We start from the raw sequence: 23,372 nt of genomic DNA, 5'->3' as shown, positions 1-23,372 counted from the left end.
ACATCTCTCGCTTACGGCCACACCACTGTGAGCGCACCCGATCTCGTCTGATCTCGGAAGCTTAGCACGGTCGGGCCTGGTTAGTACTTGGATGGGAGACCGCCTGGGAATACCAGGTGCTGTAAGCCTTTTCATTTCTGCTTATCGACAGCATGCTTTACTGGAGACGCGTCTCAGCTTTTCCTTTTGCTCTTTATGATTTGCTTTCTTGACTTATGTGGGTGCTTTCATTTGTGTGCTTTTCTCTAGGTCAGTGGTGACGTCATCCAGAACTGAAAGTTTGCGTGAAAGTGCAGGGGCCTCAACACCGTGCCCAATTGAGTCCTAAATCCTGTCGAGAGGTCTGTCTGGCTAACTCACTGGTGACGTTGGCCGGAAGTGAAAAGGTTGTGGATCTGTTTGCTTCTCCGCGCCAACATTGACCTCTTAACACAATGACATTGTGAAAAGAGTTTTTTGCAGGTACATCTCTCGCTTACGGCCACACCACTGTGAGCGCACCCGATCTCGTCTGATCTCGGAAGCTTAGCACGGTCGGGCCTGGTTAGTACTTGGATGGGAGACCGCCTGGGAATACCAGGTGCTGTAAGCCTTTTCATTTCTGCTTATCGACAGCATGCTTTACTGGAGACGCGTCTCAGCTTTTCCTTTTGCTCTTTATGATTTGCTTTCTTGACTTATGTGGGTGCTTTCATTTGTGTGCTTTTCTCTAGGTCAGTGGTGACGTCATCCAGAACTGAAAGTTTGCGTGAAAGTGCAGGGGCCTCAACACCGTGCCCAATTGAGTCCTAAATCCTGTCGAGAGATCTTCTGGCTAACTCACTGGTGACGTTGGCCGGAAGTGAAAAGGTTGTGGATCTGTTTGCTTCTCCGCGCCAACATTGACCTCTTAACACAATGACATTGTGAAAAGAGTTTTTTGCAGGTACATCTCTCGCTTACGGCCACACCACTGTGAGCGCACCCGATCTCGTCTGATCTCGGAAGCTTAGCACGGTCGGGCCTGGTTAGTACTTGGATGGGAGACCGCCTGGGAATACCAGGTGCTGTAAGCCTTTTCATTTCTGCTTATCGACAGCATGCTTTACTGGAGACGCGTCTCAGCTTTTCCTTTTGCTCTTTATGATTTGCTTTCTTGACTTATGTGGGTGCTTTCATTTGTGTGCTTTTCTCTAGGTCAGTGGTGACGTCATCCAGAACTGAAAGTTTGCGTGAAAGTGCAGGGGCCTCAACACCGTGCCCAATTGAGTCCTAAATCCTGTCGAGAGATCTGTCTGGCTAACTCACTGGTGACGTTGGCCGGAAGTGAAAAGGTTGTGGATCTGTTTGCTTCTCCGCGCCAACATTGACCTCTTAACACAATGACATTGTGAAAAGAGTTTTTTGCAGGTACATCTCTCGCTTACGGCCACACCACTGTGAGCGCACCCGATCTCGTCTGATCTCGGAAGCTTAGCACGGTCGGGCCTGGTTAGTACTTGGATGGGAGACCGCCTGGGAATACCAGGTGCTGTAAGCCTTTTCATTTCTGCTTATCGACAGCATGCTTTACTGGAGACGCGTCTCAGCTTTTCCTTTTGCTCTTTATGATTTGCTTTCTTGACTTATGTGGGTGCTTTCATTTGTGTGCTTTTCTCTAGGTCAGTGGTGACGTCATCCAGAACTGAAAGTTTGCGTGAAAGTGCAGGGGCCTCAACACCGTGCCCAATTGAGTCCTAAATCCTGTCGAGAGATCTGTCTGGCTAACTCACTGGTGACGTTGGCCGGAAGTGAAAAGGTTGTGGATCTGTTTGCTTCTCCGCGCCAACATTGACCTCTTAACACAATGACATTGTGAAAAGAGTTTTTTGCAGGTACAGCTCTCGCTTACGGCCACACCACTGTGAGCGCACCCGATCTCGTCTGATCTCGGAAGCTTAGCACGGTCGGGCCTGGTTAGTACTTGGATGGGAGACCGCCTGGGAATACCAGGTGCTGTAAGCCTTTTCATTTCTGCTTATCGACAGCATGCTTTACTGGAGACGCGTCTCAGCTTTTCCTTTTGCTCTTTATGATTTGCTTTCTTGACTTATGTGGGTGCTTTCATTTGTGTGCTTTTCTCTAGGTCAGTGGTGACGTCATCCAGAACTGAAAGTTTGCGTGAAAGTGCAGGGGCCTCAACACCGTGCCCAATTGAGTCCTAAATCCTGTCGAGAGGTCTGTCTGGCTAACTCACTGGTGACGTTGGCCGGAAGTGAAAAGGTTGTGGATCTGTTTGCTTCTCCGCGCCAACATTGACCTCTTAACACAATGACATTGTGAAAAGAGTTTTTTGCAGGTACAGCTCTCGCTTACGGCCACACCACTGTGAGCGCACCCGATCTCGTCTGATCTCGGAAGCTTAGCACGGTCGGGCCTGGTTAGTACTTGGATGGGAGACCGCCTGGGAATACCAGGTGCTGTAAGCCTTTTCATTTCTGCTTATCGACAGCATGCTTTACTGGAGACGCGTCTCAGCTTTTCCTTTTGCTCTTTATGATTTGCTTTCTTGACTTATGTGGGTGCTTTCATTTGTGTGCTTTTCTCTAGGTCAGTGGTGACGTCATCCAGAACTGAAAGTTTGCGTGAAAGTGCAGGGGCCTCAACACCGTGCCCAATTGAGTCCTAAATCCTGTCGAGAGATCCTTCTGGCTAACTCACTGGTGACGTTGGCCGGAAGTGAAAAGGTTGTGGATCTGTTTGCTTCTCCGCGCCAACATTGACCTCTTAACACAATGACATTGTGAAAAGAGTTTTTTGCAGGTACATCTCTCGCTTACGGCCACACCACTGTGAGCGCACCCGATCTCGTCTGATCTCGGAAGCTTAGCACGGTCGGGCCTGGTTAGTACTTGGATGGGAGACCGCCTGGGAATACCAGGTGCTGTAAGCCTTTTCATTTCTGCTTATCGACAGCATGCTTTACTGGAGACGCGTCTCAGCTTTTCCTTTTGCTCTTTATGATTTGCTTTCTTGACTTATGTGGGTGCTTTCATTTGTGTGCTTTTCTCTAGGTCAGTGGTGACGTCATCCAGAACTGAAAGTTTGCGTGAAAGTGCAGGGGCCTCAACACCGTGCCCAATTGAGTCCTAAATCCTGTCGAGAGGTCTGTCTGGCTAACTCACTGGTGACGTTGGCCGGAAGTGAAAAGGTTGTGGATCTGTTTGCTTCTCCGCGCCAACATTGACCTCTTAACACAATGACATTGTGAAAAGAGTTTTTTGCAGGTACATCTCTCGCTTACGGCCACACCACTGTGAGCGCACCCGATCTCGTCTGATCTCGGAAGCTTAGCACGGTCGGGCCTGGTTAGTACTTGGATGGGAGACCGCCTGGGAATACCAGGTGCTGTAAGCCTTTTCATTTCTGCTTATCGACAGCATGCTTTACTGGAGACGCGTCTCAGCTTTTCCTTTTGCTCTTTATGATTTGCTTTCTTGACTTATGTGGGTGCTTTCATTTGTGTGCTTTTCTCTAGGTCAGTGGTGACGTCATCCAGAACTGAAAGTTTGCGTGAAAGTGCAGGGGCCTCAACACCGTGCCCAATTGAGTCCTAAATCCTGTCGAGAGATCCTTCTGGCTAACTCACTGGTGACGTTGGCCGGAAGTGAAAAGGTTGTGGATCTGTTTGCTTCTCCGCGCCAACATTGACCTCTTAACACAATGACATTGTGAAAAGAGTTTTTTGCAGGTACATCTCTCGCTTACGGCCACACCACTGTGAGCGCACCCGATCTCGTCTGATCTCGGAAGCTTAGCACGGTCGGGCCTGGTTAGTACTTGGATGGGAGACCGCCTGGGAATACCAGGTGCTGTAAGCCTTTTCATTTCTGCTTATCGACAGCATGCTTTACTGGAGACGCGTCTCAGCTTTTCCTTTTGCTCTTTATGATTTGCTTTCTTGACTTATGTGGGTGCTTTCATTTGTGTGCTTTTCTCTAGGTCAGTGGTGACGTCATCCAGAACTGAAAGTTTGCGTGAAAGTGCAGGGGCCTCAACACCGTGCCCAATTGAGTCCTAAATCCTGTCGAGAGATCCTTCTGGCTAACTCACTGGTGACGTTGGCCGGAAGTGAAAAGGTTGTGGATCTGTTTGCTTCTCCGCGCCAACATTGACCTCTTAACACAATGACATTGTGAAAAGAGTTTTTTGCAGGTACAGCTCTCGCTTACGGCCACACCACTGTGAGCGCACCCGATCTCGTCTGATCTCGGAAGCTTAGCACGGTCGGGCCTGGTTAGTACTTGGATGGGAGACCGCCTGGGAATACCAGGTGCTGTAAGCCTTTTCATTTCTGCTTATCGACAGCATGCTTTACTGGAGACGCGTCTCAGCTTTTCCTTTTGCTCTTTATGATTTGCTTTCTTGACTTATGTGGGTGCTTTCATTTGTGTGCTTTTCTCTAGGTCAGTGGTGACGTCATCCAGAACTGAAAGTTTGCGTGAAAGTGCAGGGGCCTCAACACCGTGCCCAATTGAGTCCTAAATCCTGTCGAGAGGTCCTGTCTGGCTAACTCACTGGTGACGTTGGCCGGAAGTGAAAAGGTTGTGGATCTGTTTGCTTCTCCGCGCCAACATTGACCTCTTAACACAATGACATTGTGAAAAGAGTTTTTTGCAGGTACAGCTCTCGCTTACGGCCACACCACTGTGAGCGCACCCGATCTCGTCTGATCTCGGAAGCTTAGCACGGTCGGGCCTGGTTAGTACTTGGATGGGAGACCGCCTGGGAATACCAGGTGCTGTAAGCCTTTTCATTTCTGCTTATCGACAGCATGCTTTACTGGAGACGCGTCTCAGCTTTTCCTTTTGCTCTTTATGATTTGCTTTCTTGACTTATGTGGGTGCTTTCATTTGTGTGCTTTTCTCTAGGTCAGTGGTGACGTCATCCAGAACTGAAAGTTTGCGTGAAAGTGCAGGGGCCTCAACACCGTGCCCAATTGAGTCCTAAATCCTGTCGAGAGGTCTGTCTGGCTAACTCACTGGTGACGTTGGCCGGAAGTGAAAAGGTTGTGGATCTGTTTGCTTCTCCGCGCCAACATTGACCTCTTAACACAATGACATTGTGAAAAGAGTTTTTTGCAGGTACATCTCTCGCTTACGGCCACACCACTGTGAGCGCACCCGATCTCGTCTGATCTCGGAAGCTTAGCACGGTCGGGCCTGGTTAGTACTTGGATGGGAGACCGCCTGGGAATACCAGGTGCTGTAAGCCTTTTCATTTCTGCTTATCGACAGCATGCTTTACTGGAGACGCGTCTCAGCTTTTCCTTTTGCTCTTTATGATTTGCTTTCTTGACTTATGTGGGTGCTTTCATTTGTGTGCTTTTCTCTAGGTCAGTGGTGACGTCATCCAGAACTGAAAGTTTGCGTGAAAGTGCAGGGGCCTCAACACCGTGCCCAATTGAGTCCTAAATCCTGTCGAGAGGATCTGTCTGGCTAACTCACTGGTGACGTTGGCCGGAAGTGAAAAGGTTGTGGATCTGTTTGCTTCTCCGCGCCAACATTGACCTCTTAACACAATGACATTGTGAAAAGAGTTTTTTGCAGGTACAGCTCTCGCTTACGGCCACACCACTGTGAGCGCACCCGATCTCGTCTGATCTCGGAAGCTTAGCACGGTCGGGCCTGGTTAGTACTTGGATGGGAGACCGCCTGGGAATACCAGGTGCTGTAAGCCTTTTCATTTCTGCTTATCGACAGCATGCTTTACTGGAGACGCGTCTCAGCTTTTCCTTTTGCTCTTTATGATTTGCTTTCTTGACTTATGTGGGTGCTTTCATTTGTGTGCTTTTCTCTAGGTCAGTGGTGACGTCATCCAGAACTGAAAGTTTGCGTGAAAGTGCAGGGGCCTCAACACCGTGCCCAATTGAGTCCTAAATCCTGTCGAGAGGTCTGTCTGGCTAACTCACTGGTGACGTTGGCCGGAAGTGAAAAGGTTGTGGATCTGTTTGCTTCTCCGCGCCAACATTGACCTCTTAACACAATGACATTGTGAAAAGAGTTTTTTGCAGGTACATCTCTCGCTTACGGCCACACCACTGTGAGCGCACCCGATCTCGTCTGATCTCGGAAGCTTAGCACGGTCGGGCCTGGTTAGTACTTGGATGGGAGACCGCCTGGGAATACCAGGTGCTGTAAGCCTTTTCATTTCTGCTTATCGACAGCATGCTTTACTGGAGACGCGTCTCAGCTTTTCCTTTTGCTCTTTATGATTTGCTTTCTTGACTTATGTGGGTGCTTTCATTTGTGTGCTTTTCTCTAGGTCAGTGGTGACGTCATCCAGAACTGAAAGTTTGCGTGAAAGTGCAGGGGCCTCAACACCGTGCCCAATTGAGTCCTAAATCCTGTCGAGAGGTCCTGTCTGGCTAACTCACTGGTGACGTTGGCCGGAAGTGAAAAGGTTGTGGATCTGTTTGCTTCTCCGCGCCAACATTGACCTCTTAACACAATGACATTGTGAAAAGAGTTTTTTGCAGGTACATCTCTCGCTTACGGCCACACCACTGTGAGCGCACCCGATCTCGTCTGATCTCGGAAGCTTAGCACGGTCGGGCCTGGTTAGTACTTGGATGGGAGACCGCCTGGGAATACCAGGTGCTGTAAGCCTTTTCATTTCTGCTTATCGACAGCATGCTTTACTGGAGACGCGTCTCAGCTTTTCCTTTTGCTCTTTATGATTTGCTTTCTTGACTTATGTGGGTGCTTTCATTTGTGTGCTTTTCTCTAGGTCAGTGGTGACGTCATCCAGAACTGAAAGTTTGCGTGAAAGTGCAGGGGCCTCAACACCGTGCCCAATTGAGTCCTAAATCCTGTCGAGAGATCCTTCTGGGTAACTCACTGGTGACGTTGGCCGGAAGTGAAAAGGTTGTGGATCTGTTTGCTTCTCCGCGCCAACATTGACCTCTTAACACAATGACATTGTGAAAAGAGTTTTTTGCAGGTACAGCTCTCGCTTACGGCCACACCACTGTGAGCGCACCCGATCTCGTCTGATCTCGGAAGCTTAGCACGGTCGGGCCTGGTTAGTACTTGGATGGGAGACCGCCTGGGAATACCAGGTGCTGTAAGCCTTTTCATTTCTGCTTATCGACAGCATGCTTTACTGGAGACGCGTCTCAGCTTTTCCTTTTGCTCTTTATGATTTGCTTTCTTGACTTATGTGGGTGCTTTCATTTGTGTGCTTTTCTCTAGGTCAGTGGTGACGTCATCCAGAACTGAAAGTTTGCGTGAAAGTGCAGGGGCCTCAACACCGTGCCCAATTGAGTCCGAAATCCTGTCGAGAGGTCTGTCTGGCTAACTCACTGGTGACGTTGGCCGGAAGTGAAAAGGTTGTGGATCTGTTTGCTTCTCCGCGCCAACATTGACCTCTTAACACAATGACATTGTGAAAAGAGTTTTTTGCAGGTACAGCTCTCGCTTACGGCCACACCACTGTGAGCGCACCCGATCTCGTCTGATCTCGGAAGCTTAGCACGGTCGGGCCTGGTTAGTACTTGGATGGGAGACCGCCTGGGAATACCAGGTGCTGTAAGCCTTTTCATTTCTGCTTATCGACAGCATGCTTTACTGGAGACGCGTCTCAGCTTTTCCTTTTGCTCTTTATGATTTGCTTTCTTGACTTATGTGGGTGCTTTCATTTGTGTGCTTTTCTCTAGGTCAGTGGTGACGTCATCCAGAACTGAAAGTTTGCGTGAAAGTGCAGGGGCCTCAACACCGTGCCCAATTGAGTCCTAAATCCTGTCGAGAGATCCTTCTGTGTAACTCACTGGTGATGTTGGCCGGAAGTGAAAAGGTTGTGGATCTGTTTGCTTCTCCGCGCCAACATTGACCTCTTAACACAATGACATTGTGAAAAGAGTTTTTTGCAGGTACATCTCTCGCTTACGGCCACACCACTGTGAGCGCACCCGATCTCGTCTGATCTCGGAAGCTTAGCACGGTCGGGCCTGGTTAGTACTTGGATGGGAGACCGCCTGGGAATACCAGGTGCTGTAAGCCTTTTCATTTCTGCTTATCGACAGCATGCTTTACTGGAGACGCGTCTCAGCTTTTCCTTTTGCTCTTTATGATTTGCTTTCTTGACTTATGTGGGTGCTTTCATTTGTGTGCTTTTCTCTAGGTCAGTGGTGACGTCATCCAGAACTGAAAGTTTGCGTGAAAGTGCAGGGGCCTCAACACCGTGCCCAATTGAGTCCTAAATCCTGTCGAGAGATCCTTCTGGCTAACTCACTGGTGACGTTGGCCGGAAGTGAAAAGGTTGTGGATCTGTTTGCTTCTCCGCGCCAACATTGACCTCTTAACACAATGACATTGTGAAAAGAGTTTTTTGCAGGTACATCTCTCGCTTACGGCCACACCACTGTGAGCGCACCCGATCTCGTCTGATCTCGGAAGCTTAGCACGGTCGGGCCTGGTTAGTACTTGGATGGGAGACCGCCTGGGAATACCAGGTGCTGTAAGCCTTTTCATTTCTGCTTATCGACAGCATGCTTTACTGGAGACGCGTCTCAGCTTTTCCTTTTGCTCTTTATGATTTGCTTTCTTGACTTATGTGGGTGCTTTCATTTGTGTGCTTTTCTCTAGGTCAGTGGTGACGTCATCCAGAACTGAAAGTTTGCGTGAAAGTGCAGGGGCCTCAACACCGTGCCCAATTGAGTCCTAAATCCTGTCGAGAGGTCCTGTCTGGCTAACTCACTGGTGACGTTGGCCGGAAGTGAAAAGGTTGTGGATCTGTTTGCTTCTCCGCGCCAACATTGACCTCTTAACACAATGACATTGTGAAAAGAGTTTTTTGCAGGTACAGCTCTCGCTTACGGCCACACCACTGTGAGCGCACCCGATCTCGTCTGATCTCGGAAGCTTAGCACGGTCGGGCCTGGTTAGTACTTGGATGGGAGACCGCCTGGGAATACCAGGTGCTGTAAGCCTTTTCATTTCTGCTTATCGACAGCATGCTTTACTGGAGACGCGTCTCAGCTTTTCCTTTTGCTCTTTATGATTTGCTTTCTTGACTTATGTGGGTGCTTTCATTTGTGTGCTTTTCTCTAGGTCAGTGGTGACGTCATCCAGAACTGAAAGTTTGCGTGAAAGTGCAGGGGCCTCAACACCGTGCCCAATTGAGTCCTAAATCCTGTCGAGAGATCTGTCTGGCTAACTCACTGGTGACGTTGGCCGGAAGTGAAAAGGTTGTGGATCTGTTTGCTTCTCCGCGCCAACATTGACCTCTTAACACAATGACATTGTGAAAAGAGTTTTTTGCAGGTACATCTCTCGCTTACGGCCACACCACTGTGAGCGCACCCGATCTCGTCTGATCTCGGAAGCTTAGCACGGTCGGGCCTGGTTAGTACTTGGATGGGAGACCGCCTGGGAATACCAGGTGCTGTAAGCCTTTTCATTTCTGCTTATCGACAGCATGCTTTACTGGAGACGCGTCTCAGCTTTTCCTTTTGCTCTTTATGATTTGCTTTCTTGACTTATGTGGGTGCTTTCATTTGTGTGCTTTTCTCTAGGTCAGTGGTGACGTCATCCAGAACTGAAAGTTTGCGTGAAAGTGCAGGGGCCTCAACACCGTGCCCAATTGAGTCCTAAATCCTGTCGAGAGGTCTGTCTGGCTAACTCACTGGTGACGTTGGCCGGAAGTGAAAAGGTTGTGGATCTGTTTGCTTCTCCGCGCCAACATTGACCTCTTAACACAATGACATTGTGAAAAGAGTTTTTTGCAGGTACATCTCTCGCTTACGGCCACACCACTGTGAGCGCCCCCGATCTCGTCTGATCTCGGAAGCTTAGCACGGTCGGGCCTGGTTAGTACTTGGATGGGAGACCGCCTGGGAATACCAGGTGCTGTAAGCCTTTTCATTTCTGCTTATCGACAGCATGCTTTACTGGAGACGTGTCTCAGCTTTTCCTTTTGCTCTTTATGATTTGCTTTCTTGACTTATGTGGGTGCTTTCATTTGTGTGCTTTTCTCTAGGTCAGTGGTGACGTCATCCAGAACTGAAAGTTTGCGTGAAAGTGCAGGGGCCTCAACACCGTGCCCAATTGAGTCCAAAATCCTGTCGAGAGATCCTTCTGTGTAACTCACTGGTGATGTTGGCCGGAAGTGAAAAGGTTGTGGATCTGTTTGCTTCTCCGCGCCAACATTGACCTCTTAACACAATGACATTGTGAAAAGAGTTTTTTGCAGGTACAGCTCTCGCTTACGGCCACACCACTGTGAGCCACGCCCACTCTGAGAGCTTTGGCAGACAGTGTGGTTCAGCTGGCCTGGTGGTGTTTCGCCTTGGTTTTTTCTGGGTTTTTTTATCCTGGTGACAGCTTTTTGCAATCTCCCCCTCTCAGTCTCGGCTGTTAGGGGGTGTTCCTTTCCTTCTGTCTTGGTTTTCTTTCTTTTTTAGGTGGCTACATTTTTGGTTTTGGACTGAGGTGGATTCGGCCATTTTTTGTTTGGTGCGCATTCTCCCCGGCCGCTTTGCCGGACCGGGGACGCTTTGCTTTGTGTTTTTTCAATCGCTAATTTATGTGTGTTGGTTTTGGACTGCCTATCTTTTCTCTTTTGTTTTTGTGGCCATATTCCTGAAAGGGGATGATGTCCGGGAAGAAGATGGCGGCCATGACGGCCGGGACGGCGATTTCGGCGGGCCGCACGGGACTTCCGGCGGCCGGGACGGCGATCGCGGCGGTCCGCACGGGACTTGCGGCGGCCGGGACGGCGATCGCGGCGGTCCGCACGGGACTTGCGGCGGCCGGGGCGGAGATGGCGGCGGCCATGACGGCCGCGCCGACGACGGCGACGGCTGTGACCTCGGCCAGGGCGGCCGCGGAGGAGCGGAGACTGGTTCCGGCGGCCGTTGTGCGCGTTGAAGCGGCGGAGGGAGCAGCACTTCGAAACCGAATGGTGGAGGGCGTGACGAGGGACGTCGCGATCAAATATGAAAAGGATTTGACTGTTCTGGCTGAAGTTATTGGAGATCAGCGGTTGAAAACGTTGGAACTGTTGCGGGCAATCCGTGATGTGTGTGGAGGAGTGGCGGCTTTACGAGAGACTGGACCTAACAAATATGAAATAACTGTGAAGAATGGAGCTGCCAAGACGAGACTTTTGGACGGTTTTAAAGTGGGTTCGGCGGTCGTCATGGTGAAGTCTCTGGCTCTGGATGAGCTGGTGGTTTCCTTTTTGAACCTGCCGGCCTATGTGCCTGATGAGGACATCCTGGAGAGACTGGACGGGTGGGGGGTTAGGGCAATTTCGCCTATTAAACGGAGGATGTGGCCAGGCACGGATGTGGCCGATGGCACCAGGTACGTTAAAGTTAAATTTAATGATACTGTCCAGTCTTTGCCATATTCTACTCGGTTTGTGACTGCTACAGGACCGGAGTATTTTCGTGTCATTCATAATAATCAGGTGAAAGTGTGTCGCATGTGCCTGCAGCCTGGCCACATTGTCCGGGACTGTCCGGAATTTCTGTGCTTTCAATGTAATAAGCAGGGGCATTTTGCGAGGGAATGTGATGTGCGGTTGCGCAGGTGCGTCACCTGCCATAGTCTGGAGAGTGAGTGTGTGTGTGGGGGGGATGAGGCTGTGGAAATGAGACAAGGTATGGCAGAGGGGGGAGACTGTAGGGGGTCGGATGTTGAGTTGGATGGGGAGGGTGGGTGCCTTGGGAGGGACTATGGGGCGGCAGTCAGTAGCGATGAGGGGAGTGAAGGGGGCTTGGAGCCTAGTGGAGTCGGTGGGTGTATGACGGCGGAACAATTTTTTGCACAGGACTCCGACCTTGAAATCGGGTCCAGCATGGACACGCTGCTACGCGAGCGGAGTGGGACTGGGGGTGGGGGTCCTGAGATGAGGACCCTGCTGGCCCCGGCCACCTCCGCTTCTCCGGCGTTGTTCCCACCCAGTGCCGGTGACTCGGGTTTGGCCAAGCCCTCCTTCTCTGTGGGGCCGGTGGTTCTTAAAACAGCCCTCACCGATTCTGAGTCGGAGATGGATATTCAGATGGTTAAGAAGGTGCGGAAAGGTTTGGCTGCAACTACGCTGGGGAAGGCTTTTCATAATGAGGGTGGTGGGAATCGCAAGAGTCGCAGGCAACCGAAAAGCTGATTTTCCTACTTCTTGCCATGATTATAGTCTCACAGAACATTGCCGGTGTGCGCCAGTTTGACCGTGTGTGCTTGTTGTGTGAGACTATGGCGGGTGACGTCCTGTGCTTCCAGGAGTGTAGGTGGGGAATGGATTTCCTGGTGAGGATGCGTGCGGTCTGGAGGGGGGAGTTTTATTACTCTGCCGGGCCGACTAATTCGGCAGGGGTAGCGATCTTTATTAGGCCGGGGGTGTGTGATGGCCAGGTGTTGGTTCACAACGATGCGGGGGGGCGCCTGTTGGTGGTGGACATCCTCCGGGGGGTGGAGCGTCTCCGGGTCATGAACTTGTATGGTCCAAATGGTGAGGGGGAGCGGGCAGCTTTCTTCCGCCGCTGCCGGCGGTGGGTGGATGCTCAGTCGGTGGTTATAGGGGATTGGAATGTGGTAATGACGAGGGCTGACGTAGGTGTCCATAACACCTTTAAGAGTGACACTAGTAGGACGGCTGTTTTGAACTGGATGAGTGAGAGTGATTTAGTGGATGCGTGGCGACTCCTGAACCCGACTGCTAGAGCTTATTCGCGCAGGCAGGTGGTGTTAGGCAAGTTGAAACAATCGCGGATCGATATGTGCATGTTGGCGACCGGTCTGGTCTCGCACCTGGCTTGTGTCCGATATGCATGGGCCTCCTGGGGTGATCACGCCTCGCTGACGGTGACTCTGGCAGAGGGCGGTCTGCGACGTAACGGGGGCATGTGGTGCTTTAACTCCGCCCATTTAGAGGATGACGGGTGTCGGCGTAAGCTGCGGTCTTTTCTCTCTGATCTGTGTGATGAAAGTGCGTATGTCACCGACATCATAGAGTGGTGGGAGGCTGCTAAGGACAGGATTAAGAGGCGCTGCATTGCGATGGGCAGGGAGAAAAGACAGCGGGACCGGCGGGTGGAGGCAGAGCTGAGGGAGGGGATGATGAGGGAGCTTGAGCTTCTTGAGGCCGAACCAGGGCACCCGGTGGACGGTTATCTTGGTCTGAGAGAGCAGCTGAGGCAGATGGATGAGGAGAAATGCCGGGGCGCAGTCGTAAGGAGCAAAGCTCAGTATATGTTAGAGGGGGAGCGCTGTACTGCCTTTTTCCTGGGGCTGGAGAAGCAGCGTCAGGCTAAGACATTTATTTCAGAACTGAGGACTAGTCAGGGCACTTTGTGCAGGGATGAGGTGGATGTGCTGCAGGTCGTGCAGGATTTTTACACTGCACTGTATGCACACCAGCCTGTGGCTCCTGCACAGGTCGAGAGAGTTTTGGGAGCCATTGACAGCTCTCTCAGTGATGAGGAGGTGGCACTATGTGAGGGGGGAATCAGGCTGGAGGAGGTGAAGCTGGCTGTGGCTGCTCTCAACCGGGCCAAGAGCCCTGGCTCGGACGGGCTCACGGCTGAGTTCTATCAATGTTATGTTGATCTGTTGGCACCTGTTCTTTGTAGACTGTTCTCCGTGATGCAGGAGGAGCGGCGGTGTGCCGAGTCCTTTTTGAGAGGCGTGATCACTCTGGTGTACAAGAAGGGTGACAGGGCAGACCTGGCTAACTACAGGCCCATCAGCCTGCTCAACACAGATTATAAGATTTTGGCTAAGGTGTTGGGGTTCAGGCTTCGGGATGTGATTGGCTCTGTGGTGGGGCCGGCCCAGACATATAGTGTGCCGGGGAGGGACATCAGTGACTGCATCTTGTCCATTAAGTGCTCCTTTGAGCGCATGATGGCTTCCGGCGGATTTCTCCTGAGTGTTGATCTGGAGAAGGCTTTTGACAGGGTCAGTCACGATTTCCTCTTCGGCTGCCTGGAGGTGTTTGGGTTTGGTCCAGACTTCAGAGCGTGGATGAAGTTGCTGTATGGGGGGGCGACTAGTGTGGTCAAGTGTAATGGTTTGGTGACGGACCCATTTCCCTTGGAGCGGTCAGTGCGGCAGGGCTGCCCCCTGTCGGCCATGCTGTATGCCATCGTTGCTGAGCCATTGGCTCAGCTGATTCTTCGGGACCCGATGGTTCAGGGTATCTCCTCCCCGGCAGGACGCCATTTTAAGATAATGCAGTATGCTGATGACATCACCATCATGGTCGCAGACTGTGACGGGCTGGGGAGGGTCCTGGGGCATTTGACTGCCTACGAGCTGGCAGCAGGGGCACGTGTGAACAGGCAGAAGTCATGCCTCATTGCTGCGCCGGGCTCCTCTGCAGGGGAACTGGGTCAGTTGTTTCAGACTCGGGGTTCTGGCCTTGAGCTCCTGGGCACCTACGTCAGCTCTCAGCCGCAGGAGGGGGACAGGAAATCTTGGGAGCGCAGACTTGCATGGTGTAAATCTAGGCTTGGCTTGTGGAGGTATAGAGGCCTGGGTCTTAAGGGCCGGGTGGCGGTTGTGAATTCTCTTATCGTGCAGGGCCTCATTTACACCATGCAGGTCTGTCATGTGCCGGCTGATGGGATGTCTGGCATTCGGGGCGCGGTGGCTGCCTTCCTCTGGCGGGGAAAGGCCACGGCCATTGCGCACAAAACTTTGATTGGGGAGTACAGGAGGGGGGGGCTCGGCCTGTGTGACTTGCCGACTAAGCTGGCCTCACTCCGTCTTAAGCTGCTAACTAAGCTGCTGTGTGATGACACGGAGTATGTTTGGAAGGATTACTTGAGGGCGGAGATCGGGGCGCGGGGGGGTTGCGGGCTGTATAATCTTTGCTCCACCCTACTGGCCAAGCGCGGAGTGGGGGGTGCTTCTCTCTGGCAAGAGGTCGCACGGGCATGGGTGAGAGCTCTCCCCTTCCTGGAGTGCGTGGTCCGCTCGCCTTCGGCTGTTCGCCGCCAGCCGCTGTTTGGCAACCCCGCTTTAGGGGGGGGCACGGGGTGTCTGGCTGGGGCAGGGGTCCTGGCCACGTTGTTGAAAATGGTGGGAGAAGTGGTGACTGCCCAAGGGTCAGTCGATAAGCAACGGGTTCTCGCTGGCCTGAGGGCCAGGGGTTATGTGGGGAGGAGGGGCGCCGTGGTGCGGTTGTGTGACAGGGTGGAGGGTAGCCTGCCGATGGGGTGGCGGGAGGTGTTGAGGGGGACCCCTGACGCTCTGGTGGGGGAGGAGAGGGTGAGCTTTGTGCTCGCTGATGACGTCAGACATCGGTCATTGCAGGATCTCACGTCCAGGTTTTGGTATAAACTGTTTGTCTCCGCTTTGTTCAAACCTCCTGCTTCAGCGGCTGCCTGGGTGCAGCTTTTTCCTGGTCGGTCCATAACCGACCACTGGCTTTCGTTGCATGACAGGTCCCTGCATCCGTCTGTTTTTCGTTCCAATTTTAAGCTGCGTCATCGGCGGGTGCTGCCCTCGATTGTCCTCCATCAGATCAACAAGGCGGCGTACTCCAGGACCTGTCCGGTGTGTCACCTGGTGGAGGAGGATTATGCTCACCTCCTCCTTGCCTGCCCTGTGGTCCAGGGATTCAGGAATTGGGTGCGGGGTTTTCTGCTCCGGACGTGTGAGGGCTTTCAGGTGCAGGGGGAAGAGTGGGATTGGGTGTGGGTGATGGGTGTGGGGAAGCGGCAGAAGGGCATGAATGTTCGGTTGATCAATTATTTGCTGTGTATCGCCAGACACGTGCTCTGCATTGCGAGGAATTTCGCTTTATATGAGGGGAAGAAAGTGGACAGGGTGTGTCTGTATCGGCGTTTTGTGTCTTATTATGTGGGTCTTCTCTTTTCGGCCGATGGCGAGCGACTGTTTGCAGTGTGGGGTGATCTCTCCTCTTTCTGTACAATGACTGAGGGGGGGAATGTGGTCTTTGATTATGGGTAATTTGGGGTACTGGTGGGGGCGGTGAGGTCATGATATCTGTGTTTTGGGTTTGGGTGCTTTCCTTTTTTCCGGATTGTGCCTTTTGTTACTTTGATTTCTTTTGATGTTCGTTATTTTTACTTTGTGAGGGCTCTTCTGTATGTGGCATCTTTTGTCGATGGAGTTTGTTTATATTGAGTTTTTCATATCTCTTTCATTGTGGGGGGGCGTGGTTAGGGCTTTTTGGTGTCTTGTTATATTGTCTGTTTCTGTGTTGCTCTTTTTGTTGTTCTAATGTGTTTTCTGTGTCTGTATTTTTCTTTATTTAGGGGCTTCTAATGTCCTGTCTGGTAGTTGTTAATTCTGTGTGATGCTTGGTTTGACTATTGTTTTCTGTCTTGTGCCGTCGCTTATTGACGCTGTGCCTCTGTGTATATGGTGTGGTTACTGTACATGTATTTCTGATAATAAAAAGATAAAAAAAAAAAAAAGCGCACCCGATCTCGTCTGATCTCGGAAGCTTAGCACGGTCGGGCTTGGTTAGTACTTGGATGGGAGACCACCTGGGAATACCAGGTGCTGTAAGCCTTTTCATTTCTGCTTATCGACAGCATTCTTTACTGGAGACGCGTCTCAGCTTTTCCTTTTGCTATTTATGATTTGCTTTCTTGACTTATGTGGGTGCATTCATTTGTGTGCTTTTCTCTAGGTCAGTGGTGACGTCATCCGGAACTGAAAGTTTGCGTGAACGTGCAGGGGTCTCCACACCGTGCCCAATTGAGTCCTAAATCCTGTCGAGAGATCCTTCTGCGTAACTCACTGGTGACGTTGGCCGGAAGTGAAAAGGTTGTGGATCTGTTTGCTTCTCCGCGCCAACATTGACCTCTTAACACAATGACATTAAGAAAAGAGTTTTTTACAGGTAGAGCGCTCGCTTACGGCCACACCACTGTGAGCGCACCCGATCTCGGCTGATCTCGGAAGCTTAGCACGGTCGGGCTTGGTTAGTACTTGGATGGGAGACCACCTGGGAATACCAGGTGCTGTAAGCCTTTTCATTTCTGCTTATCGACAGCATGCTTTACTGGAGACGCGTCTCAGCTTTTCCTTTTGCTATTTATGATTTGCTTTCTTGACTTATGTGGGTGCTTTCATTTGTGTGCTTTTCTCTAGGTCAGTGGTGACGTCATCCAGAACTGAAAGTTTGCGTGAAAGTGCAGGGGCCTCAACACCGTGCCCAATTGAGTCCGAAATCCTGTTGAGAGGTCTGTCTGGCTAACTCACTGGTGAAGTTGGCCGGAAGTGAAAAGGTTGTGGATCTGTTTGCTTCTCCGCGCCAACATTGACCTCTTAACACAATGACATTAAGAAAAGAGTTTGTTGCAGGTACAGCTCTCGCTTACGGCCACACCACTGTGAGCGTACCCGATCTCGTCTGATCTCGGAAGCTTAGCACGGTCGGGCCTTGTTAGTACTTGCATGGGAGACCGCCTGGGAATACCAGGTGCTGTAAGCCTTTTCATTTCTGCTTATCGACAGCATGCTTTACTGGAGACGCGTCTCAGCTTTTCCTTTTGCTATTTATGATTTGCTTTCTTGATTTATGTGGGTGCTTTCATTTGTGTGCTTTTCTCTAGGTCAGTGGTGACGTCATCCAGAACTGAAAGTTTGCGTGAAAGTGCAGGGGCCTCAACACCGTGCCCAATTGAGTCCTAAATCCTGTCGAGAGATCCTTCTGCGTAACTCACTGGTGACGTTACCCCGAAGTGAAAAGGTTGTGGATCTGTTTGCCTCTCCGCGCCAACATTGACCTCTTAACACAATGACATTGTGAAAAGAGTTTTTTGCAGGTACATCTCTCGCTTACGGCCACACCACTGTGAGCGCACCCGATCTCGTCTGATCTCGGAAGCTTAGCACGGTCGGGCTTGGTTAGTACTTGGATGGGAGACCACCTGGGAATACCAGGTGCTGTAAGCCTTTTCATTTCTGCTTATCGACAGCATGCTTTACTGGAGACGCTTCTCAGCTTTTCCTTTTGCTCTTTATGATTTCCTTTCTTGACTTATGTGGGTGCTTTCATTTGTGTGCTTTTCTCTAGGTCAGTGACTTCCAGCGGCCGGGACGGCGATCGCGGCGGTCCGCACGGGACTTCCAGCGGCCGGGACGGCGATCGCGGCGGTCCGCACGGGACTTACGGCGGCCGGGGCGGAGATGGCGGCGGCCATGACGGCCGCGAAGACGACGGGGACGGCCGTGACCTCGGCCAGGGCGGCCGCGGAGGCGCGGAGATTGGTTCCGGCGGCCGTTGTGCGCGTTGAAGCGGCGGAGGGAAAAGCACTTCGAAACCGAACGGTGGAGGGCGTGACGAGGGACGTCGCGATCAAATATGAAAAGGATTTGACTGTTCTGGCTGAAGTTATTGGGGATCAGCGGTTAAAAACGTTGGAACTGTTGCGGGCAATCCGTGATGTGTGTGGAGGAGTGGCGGCTTTACGAGAGACTGGACCTAACAAATATGAAATCACTGTGAAGAATGGAGCTGCCAAGACGAGACTTTTGGACGGTTTTAAAGTGGGTTCAGCGGTCGTCATGGTGAAGTCTCTGGCTCTGGATGAGCTGGTGGTTTCCTTTTTGAACCTGCCGGCCTATGTGCCTGATGAAGACATACTGGAGAGACTGGACGGGTGGGGGGTTAGGGCAATTTCGCCTATTAAACGGAGGATGTGGCCAGGCACGGATGTGGCCGATGGCACCAGGTACGTTAAAGTTAAATTTAATGATACTGTCCAGTCTTTGCCATATTCTACTCGGTTTGTGACTGCTACAGGACCAGAGTATTTTCGTGTCATTCATAATAATCAGGTGAAAGTGTGTCGCATGTGCCTGCAGCCTGGCCACATTGTCCGGGACTGTCCGGAATTTCTCTGCTTTACATGTAATAAGCAGGGGCATTTTGCGAGGGAATGTGATGTGCGGTTGCGCAGGTGCGTCACCTGCCATAGTCTGGAGAGTGAGTGTGTGTGTGTGGGGGATGAGGCTGTGGAAATGAGACAAGGTATGGCAGAGGGGGGAGACTGTAGGGGGTCAGATGTTGAGGTGGATGGGGAGGGTGGGTGCCTTGGGAGGGACTATGGGGCGGCAGTCAGTAGCGATGAGGGGAGTGAAGGGGGCTTGGAGCCTAGTGGAGTCGGTGGGGCCCCAGCAGAGTGTATGACGGCGGAACAATTTTTTGCACAGGACTCCGACCTTGAAATCGGGTCCAGCATGGACACGCTGCTACGCGAGCGGAGTGGGACTGGGGGTGGGGGTCCTGAGATGAGGAGCCTGCTGGCCCCGGCCACCTCCGCTTCTCCGGCGTTGTTCCCACCCAGTGCCGGTGACTCGGGTTTGGCCAAGCCCTCCTTCTCTGTGGGGCCGGTGGTTCTTAAAACAGCCCTCACCGATTCTGAGTCAGAGATGGATATTCAGATGGTTAAGAAGGTGCGGAAAGGTTTGGCTGCAACTACGCTGGGGAAGGCTTTTCATAATGAGGGTGGTGGGAATCGCAAGAGTCGCAGGCAACCGAAAAGCTGATTTTCCTACTTCTTGCCCTGATTATAGTCTCACAGAACATTGCCGGTGTGTGCCAGTTTGACCGTGTGTGCTTGTTGTGTGAGACTATGGCGGGTGACGTCCTGTGCTTCCAGGAGTGTAGGTGGGGAATGGTATTCCTGGTGAGGATGCGTGCGGTCTGGAGGGGGGAGTTTTATTACTCTGCCGGGCTGACTAATTCGGCGGGGGTAGCGATCTTTATTAGGCCGGGGGTGTGTGATGGCCAGGTGTTGGTTCACAACGATGCGGGGGGGCGCCTGTTGGTGGTGGACATCCTCCGGGGGGTGGAGCGTCTCCAGGTCATGAACTTGTACGGTCCAAATGGCGAGGGGGAGCGGGCAGCTTTCTTCCGCCGCTGCCGGCGGTGGGTGGATGCTCAGTCGGTGGTTATAGGGGATTGGAATGTGTTAATGACGAGGGCTGACGTAGGTGTCCATAATACCTTTAAGAGTGACACTAGTAGGACGGCTGTTTTGAACTGGATGAGTGAGAGTGATTTAGTGGATGCGTGGCGACTCCTGAACCCGAATGCTAGAGCTTATTCGCGCAGGCAGGTGGTGTTAGGCAAGTTGAAACAATCGCGGATCGATATGTGCATGTTGGCGACCGGTCTGGTCTCGCACCTGGCTTGTGTCCGATATGCGTGGGCCTCCTGGGGTGATCACGCCTCGCTGACGGTGACTCTGGCAGAGGGCGGTCTGCGACGTAACGGGGGCATGTGGTGCTTTAACTTCGCCCATTTAGCGGATGACGGGTGTCGGCGTAAGCTGCGGTCTTTTCTCTCTGATCTGTGTGATGAACGTGCGTATGTCACCGACATCATAGAGTGGTGGGAGGGTGCTAAGGACAGGATTAAGAGGCGCTGCATTGCGATGGGCAGGGAGAAAAGACAGCGGGACCGGCGGGTGGAGGCAGAGCTGAGGGAGGGGGTGATGAGGGAGCTTGAGCTTCTTGAGGCCGAACCAGGGCACCCGGTGGACGGTTATCTTGGTCTGAGAGAGCAGCTGAGGCAGATGGATGAGGAGAAATGCAGGGGCGTGGTAGTAAGGAGCAAAGCTCAGTATATGTTAGAGGGGGAGCGCTGTACTGCCTTTTTCCTGGGGCTGGAGAAGCAGCGTCAGGCTAAGACATTCATTTCAGAACTGAGGACTAGTCAGGGCACTTTGTGCAGGGATGAGGTGGATGTGCTGCAGGTCGTGCAGGATTTTTACACTGCACTGTATGCACACCAGCCTGTGGCTCCTGCACAGGTCGAGACAGTTTTGGGAGCCATTGACAGCTCTCTCAGTGATGAGGAGGTGGCACTATGTGAGGGGGGAATCAGGCTGGAGGAGGTGAAGCTGGCTGTGGCTGCTCTCAACCGGGCCAAGAGCCCTGTTTCGGACGGGCTCACGGCTGAGTTCTATCAATGTTATGTTGATCTGTTGGCACCTGTTCTTTGTAGACTGTTCTCCGTGATGCAGGAGGAGCGGCGGTGTGCCGAGTCCTTTTTGAGAGGCGTGATCACTCTGGTATACAAGAAGGGTGACAGGGCAGATTAGGCTAACTATAGGCCAAATAGCCTGCTCAAAACAGATTCTAAGATTCTGGCGTGGTGTTGGGGTTTCGGCTTCGTGATGTGATTGGCTCTGTGGTGGGGCCAGCCCAGATTATAGTGTGCCAGGGAGAGATATCAGTGACTGTATCTTGTCCATTAAGTGCTCCTTTGAGTGCTTGATGACTTCAGGGCGTTCACGATTTCCTCTTCGGCTGCCTGGAGGTTTTTGGGTTCGGTCCAGGCTTCAGAACCTGGATGAAGTTGCTGTATGGGGGCGCGACAAGTGTGGCCCCTGTCAGCCATGCTGTACACCATCGTCGCTGAGCCATTGGCTCAGGACCCAGTGATTCAGGGCATCTCCTCCCTGGCAGGATGCCATTTTAAGATCATGCAGTATGCTGATGACATCACCATCATGGTCGCGGACTGTGATGGGCTAAGGAGGGTCCTAAGTCATCTGACCGCTTATGAGCTGGCTGCAGGGGCACGTGTGAACAGGCAGAAGCTGTGCCTCATTGCTGCGCCAGGCTCCTCTGCGGGGGAACTGGGTTGGTTATTTCAGACTCGGGGTTCTGGCCTTGAGATCTTGGGCACCTACATCAGCTCTCGGCCACAGGAGGGGGACAGAACATCTTGGGAGTGCAGGCTTGCATGGTGTAAATCTAGGCTTGGCCTGTGGAGGTATAGAGGCCTGGGTCTTAAGGGTCGGGTGGTGGTTGTGAACTCTCTCATCGTGCCGGGCCTAATTTACACCATGCAGGTCTGTCATATGCCGGCTGAGTGGATGTCTAGCCTTTGTGGCGTGGTGGAAGACCACGGCCATAGTGCACAGAACCTTGATTGGGGAGTACGGGGGGAGGGGCTCAGCCTGTGTGACTTGCCGACTAAGCTGGCCTCGCTCCGTCTTAAGTTGCTGACTAAGCTACTGTGTGATGACACGGAGTATATGACACGGAGTATATTTGGAAAGACTACTTGAGGGCGGAGATCGGGGCGAGGGGGGGTTGCGGGCTGTATAATCTTTGCTCCACCCTAGTGGCCAAGCGTGGTGCGGGGGGTGTCCTCTCTGGCAAGAGGTCGCAAGAGCATGGGTGAGGGCTCTCCTCTTCCTGGAGTGCGTGGTCCGCTCGCCTGTGGATGTTCGCTGCCAGCCGCTGTTTGTCAACCCCGCTCTAGGGGGGACCACGGGATGTCTGGCTGGTGCAGGGGTACTAGCCACTCTGTTAGAAACAGTGGGAGAAGTGGTGACAGACCAAGGGTCAGTGGACAAGCAACCGGTTCTCGCTGGCCTGAGGGCTAGGGGGTGAGCTTTGTGCTCGCTGATGACGCCAGAAATAGGTAATTGCAGGATCTCACACCCAGGTTTTGGTATAAACTGTTTGTCTCTGCTTTGTTCCTGCTTCCGCTGCTGCCAGAGCGCAGCTTTTTCCATATCAATCCATAACCGAACACTGGATTTCATTGCACGATAAGTCACTGCATCCTTCTGTCTTTCATTCCAATTTTAAGCTACGTCATCGGCAAGTGCTGCTCTCAATTGTCCTCTATCAGATTAATAAGGCGGCATACCCTAGGACCTGTCCGATGTGTCACCTGATGGAGGAGGATTTTGCTCACCTCCTCTTTCTTTTCTCCCTCCTCTGTCAGGTGACCTGCTAATTACCAATTGTCTGCACCTGTGCTTCCCCTGTCCTTTTATTAGCAGGCCTGTCAGTCTCCTCGTTGCCAGATAGTTACGTCTACCTGAGAATCACACTATCCAGCAATATCTTGGACTGCTTATCGGATACGAACCCTGCCTGACCTGAAACTTGTCTCTGCCTGACTCCCCTCTAACCGGACCTGCCTTCTGTTTTGACCTGCCCCTGCCCCTGGCCCTGCTCTGCGGTAACGTTTGTCTTTTTCTGCCTGACCTGTTCCTGCTCCCCTCCGTCTCCTTCCCTGTCCTGTCCCTGAATTGGATTTCACTGTGTTTTCACAGTCCGGGACTGTCCTGAATTTCTGTGTTTTAAATGTAACAAGCAGGCTGTTTTAAATGTAACAAGCAGGGGAATGCAGAAAGGCAGGGGCATTTTGATAGGGAATGTGATGTATGGTTGCGCAGGTGCGGTAATTATACGGCGCTAGCGCATGGCAAGCTAATGAATGTTAAAAAGGACACGGTACTAGGAAAGCGCTAATTACTTAAAGTAATTATTTAATTATTTTTGTTTAGATCCAGTCGAAGTGGAAACAAGGTTTGTTCACGGATTTGTAAAGTTTTAATTGTATTGTGTTTAAGTTATCATGGCATTATTTTACTTTAGCTCTTACGTTAATTTGTG

At 51.9% G+C, this 23,372-nt stretch overlaps 25 non-coding genes across 25 annotated transcripts; all 25 read left to right on the top strand.

The window, feature by feature from the left end:
- The first annotated feature begins 9 nt into the window (after window positions 1–9).
- On the top strand, window positions 10–128 carry LOC113151649. Its single transcript, XR_003297782.1, has one exon. It is a non-coding gene; the product is annotated as a 5S ribosomal RNA (ribosomal RNA).
- A 345-nt stretch (window positions 129–473) lies between these two features.
- LOC113151648 lies at window positions 474–592 on the top strand. The gene has a single exon (XR_003297781.1). It is a non-coding gene; the product is annotated as a 5S ribosomal RNA (ribosomal RNA).
- Window positions 593–936: 344 nt separating this feature from the next.
- LOC113151647 lies at window positions 937–1,055 on the top strand. The gene has a single exon (XR_003297780.1). It is a non-coding gene; the product is annotated as a 5S ribosomal RNA (ribosomal RNA).
- A 345-nt stretch (window positions 1,056–1,400) lies between these two features.
- On the top strand, window positions 1,401–1,519 carry LOC113151646. Its single transcript, XR_003297779.1, has one exon. It is a non-coding gene; the product is annotated as a 5S ribosomal RNA (ribosomal RNA).
- A 345-nt stretch (window positions 1,520–1,864) lies between these two features.
- LOC113151645 lies at window positions 1,865–1,983 on the top strand. Its single transcript, XR_003297778.1, has one exon. It is a non-coding gene; the product is annotated as a 5S ribosomal RNA (ribosomal RNA).
- Window positions 1,984–2,328: 345 nt separating this feature from the next.
- On the top strand, window positions 2,329–2,447 carry LOC113151642. The gene has a single exon (XR_003297776.1). It is a non-coding gene; the product is annotated as a 5S ribosomal RNA (ribosomal RNA).
- Window positions 2,448–2,792: 345 nt separating this feature from the next.
- LOC113151641 lies at window positions 2,793–2,911 on the top strand. The gene has a single exon (XR_003297775.1). It is a non-coding gene; the product is annotated as a 5S ribosomal RNA (ribosomal RNA).
- Window positions 2,912–3,256: 345 nt separating this feature from the next.
- LOC113151640 lies at window positions 3,257–3,375 on the top strand. Its single transcript, XR_003297774.1, has one exon. It is a non-coding gene; the product is annotated as a 5S ribosomal RNA (ribosomal RNA).
- A 345-nt stretch (window positions 3,376–3,720) lies between these two features.
- LOC113151639 lies at window positions 3,721–3,839 on the top strand. Its single transcript, XR_003297773.1, has one exon. It is a non-coding gene; the product is annotated as a 5S ribosomal RNA (ribosomal RNA).
- A 345-nt stretch (window positions 3,840–4,184) lies between these two features.
- Window positions 4,185–4,303, top strand: LOC113151638. The gene has a single exon (XR_003297772.1). It is a non-coding gene; the product is annotated as a 5S ribosomal RNA (ribosomal RNA).
- A 346-nt stretch (window positions 4,304–4,649) lies between these two features.
- LOC113151637 lies at window positions 4,650–4,768 on the top strand. Its single transcript, XR_003297771.1, has one exon. It is a non-coding gene; the product is annotated as a 5S ribosomal RNA (ribosomal RNA).
- Window positions 4,769–5,113: 345 nt separating this feature from the next.
- Window positions 5,114–5,232, top strand: LOC113151636. The gene has a single exon (XR_003297770.1). It is a non-coding gene; the product is annotated as a 5S ribosomal RNA (ribosomal RNA).
- A 346-nt stretch (window positions 5,233–5,578) lies between these two features.
- On the top strand, window positions 5,579–5,697 carry LOC113151635. Its single transcript, XR_003297769.1, has one exon. It is a non-coding gene; the product is annotated as a 5S ribosomal RNA (ribosomal RNA).
- A 345-nt stretch (window positions 5,698–6,042) lies between these two features.
- LOC113151634 lies at window positions 6,043–6,161 on the top strand. The gene has a single exon (XR_003297768.1). It is a non-coding gene; the product is annotated as a 5S ribosomal RNA (ribosomal RNA).
- Window positions 6,162–6,507: 346 nt separating this feature from the next.
- On the top strand, window positions 6,508–6,626 carry LOC113151633. The gene has a single exon (XR_003297767.1). It is a non-coding gene; the product is annotated as a 5S ribosomal RNA (ribosomal RNA).
- A 345-nt stretch (window positions 6,627–6,971) lies between these two features.
- Window positions 6,972–7,090, top strand: LOC113151668. The gene has a single exon (XR_003297801.1). It is a non-coding gene; the product is annotated as a 5S ribosomal RNA (ribosomal RNA).
- A 345-nt stretch (window positions 7,091–7,435) lies between these two features.
- LOC113148844 lies at window positions 7,436–7,554 on the top strand. The gene has a single exon (XR_003297517.1). It is a non-coding gene; the product is annotated as a 5S ribosomal RNA (ribosomal RNA).
- Window positions 7,555–7,899: 345 nt separating this feature from the next.
- Window positions 7,900–8,018, top strand: LOC113148833. Its single transcript, XR_003297506.1, has one exon. It is a non-coding gene; the product is annotated as a 5S ribosomal RNA (ribosomal RNA).
- A 345-nt stretch (window positions 8,019–8,363) lies between these two features.
- Window positions 8,364–8,482, top strand: LOC113148822. Its single transcript, XR_003297495.1, has one exon. It is a non-coding gene; the product is annotated as a 5S ribosomal RNA (ribosomal RNA).
- A 346-nt stretch (window positions 8,483–8,828) lies between these two features.
- On the top strand, window positions 8,829–8,947 carry LOC113148811. The gene has a single exon (XR_003297484.1). It is a non-coding gene; the product is annotated as a 5S ribosomal RNA (ribosomal RNA).
- Window positions 8,948–9,292: 345 nt separating this feature from the next.
- On the top strand, window positions 9,293–9,411 carry LOC113148781. Its single transcript, XR_003297456.1, has one exon. It is a non-coding gene; the product is annotated as a 5S ribosomal RNA (ribosomal RNA).
- Window positions 9,412–9,756: 345 nt separating this feature from the next.
- LOC113148839 lies at window positions 9,757–9,875 on the top strand. The gene has a single exon (XR_003297512.1). It is a non-coding gene; the product is annotated as a 5S ribosomal RNA (ribosomal RNA).
- A 6,975-nt stretch (window positions 9,876–16,850) lies between these two features.
- LOC113148841 lies at window positions 16,851–16,969 on the top strand. The gene has a single exon (XR_003297514.1). It is a non-coding gene; the product is annotated as a 5S ribosomal RNA (ribosomal RNA).
- Window positions 16,970–17,314: 345 nt separating this feature from the next.
- Window positions 17,315–17,433, top strand: LOC113148843. The gene has a single exon (XR_003297516.1). It is a non-coding gene; the product is annotated as a 5S ribosomal RNA (ribosomal RNA).
- Window positions 17,434–17,778: 345 nt separating this feature from the next.
- Window positions 17,779–17,897, top strand: LOC113148838. The gene has a single exon (XR_003297511.1). It is a non-coding gene; the product is annotated as a 5S ribosomal RNA (ribosomal RNA).
- The last annotated feature ends 5,475 nt before the right edge of the window (window positions 17,898–23,372 follow it).

The sequence above is a fragment of the Anabas testudineus genome, chromosome 22, assembly GCF_900324465.2.
Source record: "Anabas testudineus chromosome 22, fAnaTes1.2, whole genome shotgun sequence".
NCBI classification, from domain to species: Eukaryota; Metazoa; Chordata; class Actinopteri; order Anabantiformes; family Anabantidae; genus Anabas; species Anabas testudineus.
This window is presented reverse-complemented; position numbering and strand designations above follow the sequence as displayed.